The sequence below is a fragment of the Erinaceus europaeus genome, chromosome 3, assembly GCF_950295315.1.
Source record: "Erinaceus europaeus chromosome 3, mEriEur2.1, whole genome shotgun sequence".
NCBI classification, from domain to species: Eukaryota; Metazoa; Chordata; class Mammalia; order Eulipotyphla; family Erinaceidae; genus Erinaceus; species Erinaceus europaeus.
The window spans coordinates 25673986-25680872 of NC_080164.1; positions in this window are offsets into that span (position 1 = coordinate 25673986).

The following is a 6887-nucleotide window of genomic DNA, read 5'->3' on the forward strand; positions in this document are numbered from 1 at the left end:
TGTGCAAAACTGAGAAATATCACATATATACAAATTACTGTACTTTATTGTTGACTGTAAGCCATTAATCCCAATAAGGAAAAAAAGGGGAAAAAAAGAAAGGTTGACTTTTGAAGTCAGTGTGGTTAACTACTGAAACACTGAGAGAAGCACATTTCGAGGTAAAAGAATCATTTTCCCCATACCTTGCTCTGTGCAACTCTTCTTCTAGATGTTTTGTAGTGTACTTTCACAATAAAAGGGTAACCCAGGGTTTTTTTTTTAAAAAGAAATTTCCAAGGCTTCACACATATAGGCAATTAATTTATGACAAGAGTTTCCAGAACATTACATGAAGAAAGGAGAATTTCTTCAATAATTGGCATTGGGAAAACTGGGTAGCTACATGCAGAATAATGAAATGGACCACCACATGTCACCACACACTACAGTCAAAGTGGACCAAAGACATGAATGTTAAGCCAGAAACTACAAAATACGTAGAAGAAAATACTGACAGAACACTTCATAGCATCTGCTTCAGAAGTGTAATTTGAGACTCGAGCACAACAGCAAGGAAAACAGATGCAAAATCAATGGAGGGGCCGGGTGGTGGTGCACCGGGTAAAGTGCACATACAAAACCAATGGGATGGCAACAAACTGAAAACCTTGTAAATCTGCACAGCAAAAGCAGTCATCACTAAAACAGAAAGGTCATAGAACCAGGTATCACCAAAGAGAAAAATACAGAGCCAAGACTAGAACCACTAAGGTCTCAGGGAAGAGGAACAACAAACTAAGGTGAAAGCTGAGCAGTAGATAGCATCATGGTTATACAAAGAGATTCATGCCTAAGACTCCAAAGTCCCAGGTTTTATCCCCTATACCACCAGAGCTGAGCAGTGCTCTGGTAAAATAAATGAATGATTGAGATTTTTCAAAAAGTGGTATCAAAAAAGTCCAAAGAAGAAGGCATTTGGTGGGGTGGGGCAGGTGGTGTCTCACCACATTATTATGTGCAAGAATCCAGGTTCAAGCCCCAGTGAGTAAGCTTAGCAAGCGGTGAAACAGGGCTGCAGGTATGTCTCTGTCTCTCTCCCTCTTCCTTTCTATCTCCCATCCTCTCTCAATTTCTCTCTGCTCTATCAAATAATTTTAATAGGCTTAAAAAAAAAAAACAAGACATTTCAAAATGGATAATAGTCAAAGGTATCAAACACTGAGGAAGATGAATAATTACTGATTGTCATTTTGGAAACAATTGATCACTACAGCAATTTACGCCATAATAGAACAGCATCACACATTAAAACAAAAAAAGGCTTGAGAACTCACCAGCAACAAAGCAGAAGTGATAACACCAATAATACCCACTCTCTTATGGCAGGGGAAGTGACTCAGTTGGTAAAGAGTACATTTGGTAAATTTGTAGTCAGCCCCTGGCTCCATCCCCAATACCACATGTACTGTTCCAGTCTCATTCTCTCTCAAGCACACACACTCAATAAAAAAAAAATATCCTTTTAAAAAATTAGCCCTCTAATCTACTTGGTCTAGGCTTTTGAGAGAGTCCGCATATCAAATACACAGCCTATATATTAAAAAGATTCAGTTTGTGTTTTGAAAAACTTTGAGACATACAATTTATTTTCCCCCTCTCATATTAATTAACTACTGATTTATATGTCCACATTTTGCTAGGAGTATACATAAACACCATTCCCACCACCAAAAGACTGTGACCCATCCCTCCCACCCCCCACTGTCCCAGGAAGCTGCATGTCTACCCCCCACCACAGGGTTTTTACTTTGGTGCCCTACTTACAATTTGATCAGGTCCTGCTTTTAGTTTCCCTTTCAGATCTTCTTACTCAATTTCTGTTGATGAGTGGGATCATCCTATACTCATCTTTATCTTTCTGACTTAGTTCACTTAACATAATTCCTTCCAGCTCTGTCCAATCCATACCAAATAATATTGCATCCACCGATCACAACCTAACCAATGCAACGATTGCCATCTCAACATGCTTCACCTCAGACTGTGTCCAGAGACTTCACGTGTGGAATGACAACCCTTCAGCTTCATTACTCGGGTGAGACCTTTCCTTTTATAGTACACTCTAATTTCATCTCAGGTGGTTCACTTTCTAACAAAGTCCCATAACCTAGATATACACCAGTTTCTGTGAGAGAGAGCTTATGTTCACATGTATCCATAAACTACTGCAAAATATATACCTGAAAGCAGAAGTACACTAGAGTTTGCAGTGAGTACCTCCCTAACACTTCCTCTCCACTATTCCAAGCTTTGGGCCCATGATTGCTCAACAATTTGTTTGGCCTCGTATGTTAACTCTCTTTTCAATCACCAGGTTCCAGATGCCACCAGGATGCTGGCCAGGCTTCCCTGGATTGAAGACCCCACCAATGTGTCCTGGAGCTCAGCTTCCCCAGAGACACACCTTACTAGGGAAAGAGAGAGGCAGACTGGGAGTATGGACCGACCAGTCAACGCCCATGTTCAACGGGGAAGCAATTACAGAAGCCAGACCTTCTACCTTCTGCAGCCCACAACGACCCTGGGTCCATGCTCCCAGAGGGATAGAGAATGGGAAAGCTATCAGGGGAGGGGGTGGGTTATGGAGATTGGGTGGTGGGAATTGTGTGGAGTTGTACCCCTCCTACCTTATGGTTTTGTTAATTAATCCTTTTTTAAATAAAAAAAAATTAGCCCTCATGGAACTTACTACCTATTTGTTTTCCTTCTGCTTGCTCTTTATTAAGTATCTACAGAGAATGAAAACTGAGCATACAGTGAGTTATGCAACAGAAGAGCCCGGAAATATAGAGGAAATTGAAATTATTTTGTTCTTCCTCTTGTTCTCCTGAACAATTTTTTGATACAATTACACTAAGGAAAAATAAAATGTTATAATTTTAATGCTAATCATGAGGGGAGGTTGCCATATCCTAATCTTATACTTAAAAGAAGGAATTAACTCTTTCATAAATTAATAATTCAGTATATGTTTGAAGACACAACCAATTAGCTATGCTAATTTGCATTTTTATGTTTTTTCATTAATTTCCTAAGTCCTTTTCTGCTGTTTCTATAATGAAAATGCTATCTTTCAAAGGTGAATAGGTGTTTTGGTTTTTTGCATCTACTTGGTAATGAGCTTTCTTTACTTATCAATTGGCCAATTTTAATTTTTTTAAGTTGTCAGTGTTGAAAGTTAGCAAAATTACATGTTCGTAGGTTTCATCCTTTACCCTAATGCCCTTTGTTTTTTCAACCAAACCTGTATTGGGTGGAGTATTATTGGCTTTTCATTTTCTTGTTTTATTGTGCTGCTATGTTCTGTTTATCTGGATAGGCCTCAGGCCAAAATCAATCCAGCATCAAATACAAACATCACAAAGTGGTGCATGATTGACTTACGGAGTCCAAACTTCAGATGTATGTTTCCCACACAGCATCACAGAAAAATCACAGGATTTTTTTTTTTTTATGTGAGCATCACAAGCAAAGATTACTAAAGTCCTGGGTTCCTAAAAACATACTCTAGCTTACTTAGCTTCTTTAAACCCTAGAGTCCCTACTCTCATTGGCTCTACTCCTACTCTTTGGTTCCTGTTTATTAAACATTTTGTCCTGCTTTATCTTACTGCCTTTCAGCCACCAAGTTGCAGATGCTACTGTGATTCCATCCTGACTTCCCTGGGCAGATGCCCTCATTAATGTGTCCTGGAAACTCACCTCACCTCTCCAGAGTCCTAGGGAAGGACAGAAAAAGGCTGTGGGTATGGATCAACCTGCCAAGGGACATGTACAGAGAAGAAGCAATTCCAGAAGCCAGAAAAAGCCTACCTGTTGCAACTCCCCACCCAAAAAAATTGGGGTCCATACTCCCAGAGAGGGGAATATGACAAGATCTCTCTGAACGTCAATTACACTGGGACTTGGAACTTCCGTGGCATGGAACCTGTGTTTTTGTACCATCACTGAGAAAAAATAAATTCTGGAGAACACTTAAGGAAGTCAGGCATTATTTCGCTTATCTGATAGAGAATAGGAAAAAGGAAGAACATTCAGAAGCAGTAATATGGGTAAGGGTGACTTAGAAAGGAAGTGAAGGGAGGCTGAGCAATAGAACAGCAGGTTAAGTGCACATGGAGCAAAGCGCAAGGGCCTGCATAAGGATCTTGGTTTGAGCCCCTGGCTCCCCACCTGCAGAGGGTTGCTTCACAAGCAGTGAAGCAAGTCTGCAGGTGTATTTCTCTCCTCCTCTCTGCCTTTCCCTCCTCTCTTGATTTCTCTCTGTCCTATCCAACAACAGCTATGACAACAACAACTACAACAAGGGCAACAAAATGAGAAAAATGGCATCCCGGAGCAGTGGATTCGTAGTGCAGGCACTGAACCACAGTAATAACCCTGCAGGCAAAAAAAAATTGATACAGATGGGGAGCCAGGCGAATTCGTACTTGTTAAAGCACATGTATTATAGTGTTTAAAGATCCAGGTTCAAAACACCTGTCTCTACCTGCAGAGGAGAAGCTTCATTAGTGGTGAAACAGTGGAGTAGGTCTCTCTCTCCCTATCATCCCCTTCCCTCTCAGTTTCTCTCAATAGATAGATAAATGACAGATAGATAGATGATGATGAAGAAGAAGAAGACAGACAGACAGACAGACAGAATCAGCCTATATCTATGACCTTGGGAAAACTACTATAGTTTCCACTGGAGCAAAATGGGGACAGAGAACTCTAGAAATGGTGTGAAATTATACTCTTATTATAAATCAATATTAAATCAGTAATAAATTGTTTTTCATTTTTTAAATAAAATAAATTATTCCTTCCAACAAATACATACAATTTTTTCATTCTCATGTGTGATCCAACAGGGGCAAAAAATACTGAGACAGAGATGTGTATAGTATATCTTACATCTAACTGACAAGCTATAAAAGCATAAATCCATTATTATCATTAATAAATGCTAGCTGGTATGCTGGAAACTCCATTAGCCATCTGTGATTTAATCATGTAATTGTTCAATAGGCAAAGTCTCACTCTGAGAAGTATCTTTAAACAACTGGGGGGTTTCTACTAATCACCTAGTATCTTAAGATTGGTAAGTGCTAGCTATAAATATCTATAAATATACTTTCAAAGTGGCAGCAGAGAAAGAAAAAAGAAAGAGAGATTTGAAAAACAATGTAGAGACCAAAATAAGTATAGAAGAGAATAAGCTGTCTATGGGAAAAAATGTATCTTTGACCTTCATGGTTCTGAGGAAAACTGTGTGATCAACACACTTGGTTTCTAGACTCTTCCCTTTCTCACTACATTCTGTAACACAAAGATCAGAGTCGAGTACCATTTTCATAAAATCCTAAGACAGATCTACCACCAACCAATAGTATCTGTCAGGACTGATTATGTTCAGCAGTCATAATCAGTGGTACCAAATCATCAGTACACACACATACATGTAAATTCATGTAAATCAGATCAGTAGACTTCACATGAGTGCAACCGTCTGGTAGTTGTATTTAATTTCTTATTTTGCTAAGCATAATCACCTCCAGTTACATGCATTTTGTCCCAAAGAACACAATATCATCTTTTTATCACAGAGTAATATTCCATGGAGTATATATCCCATAACTTCTTTAACCAGTCATCTGTTGATGGACATTGAGGCTGCTTCCACTCTTTGTTATGAATAATGCAGCTATGAACATATTCAATGAACATACAATGTATTGAATACACCCAAACAGTGTCCTATTTTTTTCTACCTCAATGTTTCCTAGTCTGCAATATGTGCTCCAGGTCTTAATTATAATGTTGACAAAAGAAAAAAAAAAACTTGCCCATTCTCATACTTCTCAGGAAACAGGTGAACCAATAAGAGATTTAGTCCTGGACACCCACAACTCAGCAGACAGGTCTTTTTGGATCATGCCTGACTTTTCCACTTCATCACATCTCTGCAGCTCTCTGTAGAACTATTCATCTCCTCATTTCAGGCTTGTTTATTAAATATCTGCTATCATCTCCACTTGTGTATCTGATACACATCTCAATCCAGTGTCTCAATGTAAACTCCCAGTTTCTAAACAAAAATCTGTTCCAGACATGATGGGACTAGACCCGAATAAATCCCTCTCTCCACTGTTACCGGTCATCTATCCCTATCAGGAACAACAAAACAGACCCCTTTGTGGACCCCCCATAGGACCTTGCCCTTAACCTGGATCAACAATCGTAGAGAATGCTCCATCTTCTGAAGGGAGGATGGACAGCATAATCTATACTACACCTGAGGAAGATGGGTCCTGATATTGGGGCAGCTTGGAACATTCTTACGCATGACCACAGAATGTGAGCTCAGATCTACAGGGATACAGAGGTCATATAGGCTCCTAAGCTGAATATGGGCCCCAGAGCACATCAAATCGATGGGGTTTACAGTCAACAATATTTATACACCTTTCCCATATTTGGGAGCTACTCTCTTCCCTGAGCCAGCTTTCTGGTCCTTTTTTCAGCCATGACATCTCTCCCCAGACAATAACTAGGATCCATCTGTATATCAGATTTCAGGCTCAGGGGGGAAAAAAAACCAGAATAGCCACAGGTCCTTTGGAATATAACTAAAATATGCCTACTACATATCCACAGAATGGAAACGCCCCCCAACTCTTCATCTGCACTATTCCAGTCTTTATGTTCATGAATAATCAACAACTTACTTGGCTTTATATGTTAACTCTCTTTTCAGCCACCAGGTTCCAGATGCTAGCATGATGTCAACCAGACTTCCCTGGACAGACAACCCCACCAATGTGTTCTGGAGCTCCGCTTCCCCAGAACCCCACCCTACTAGG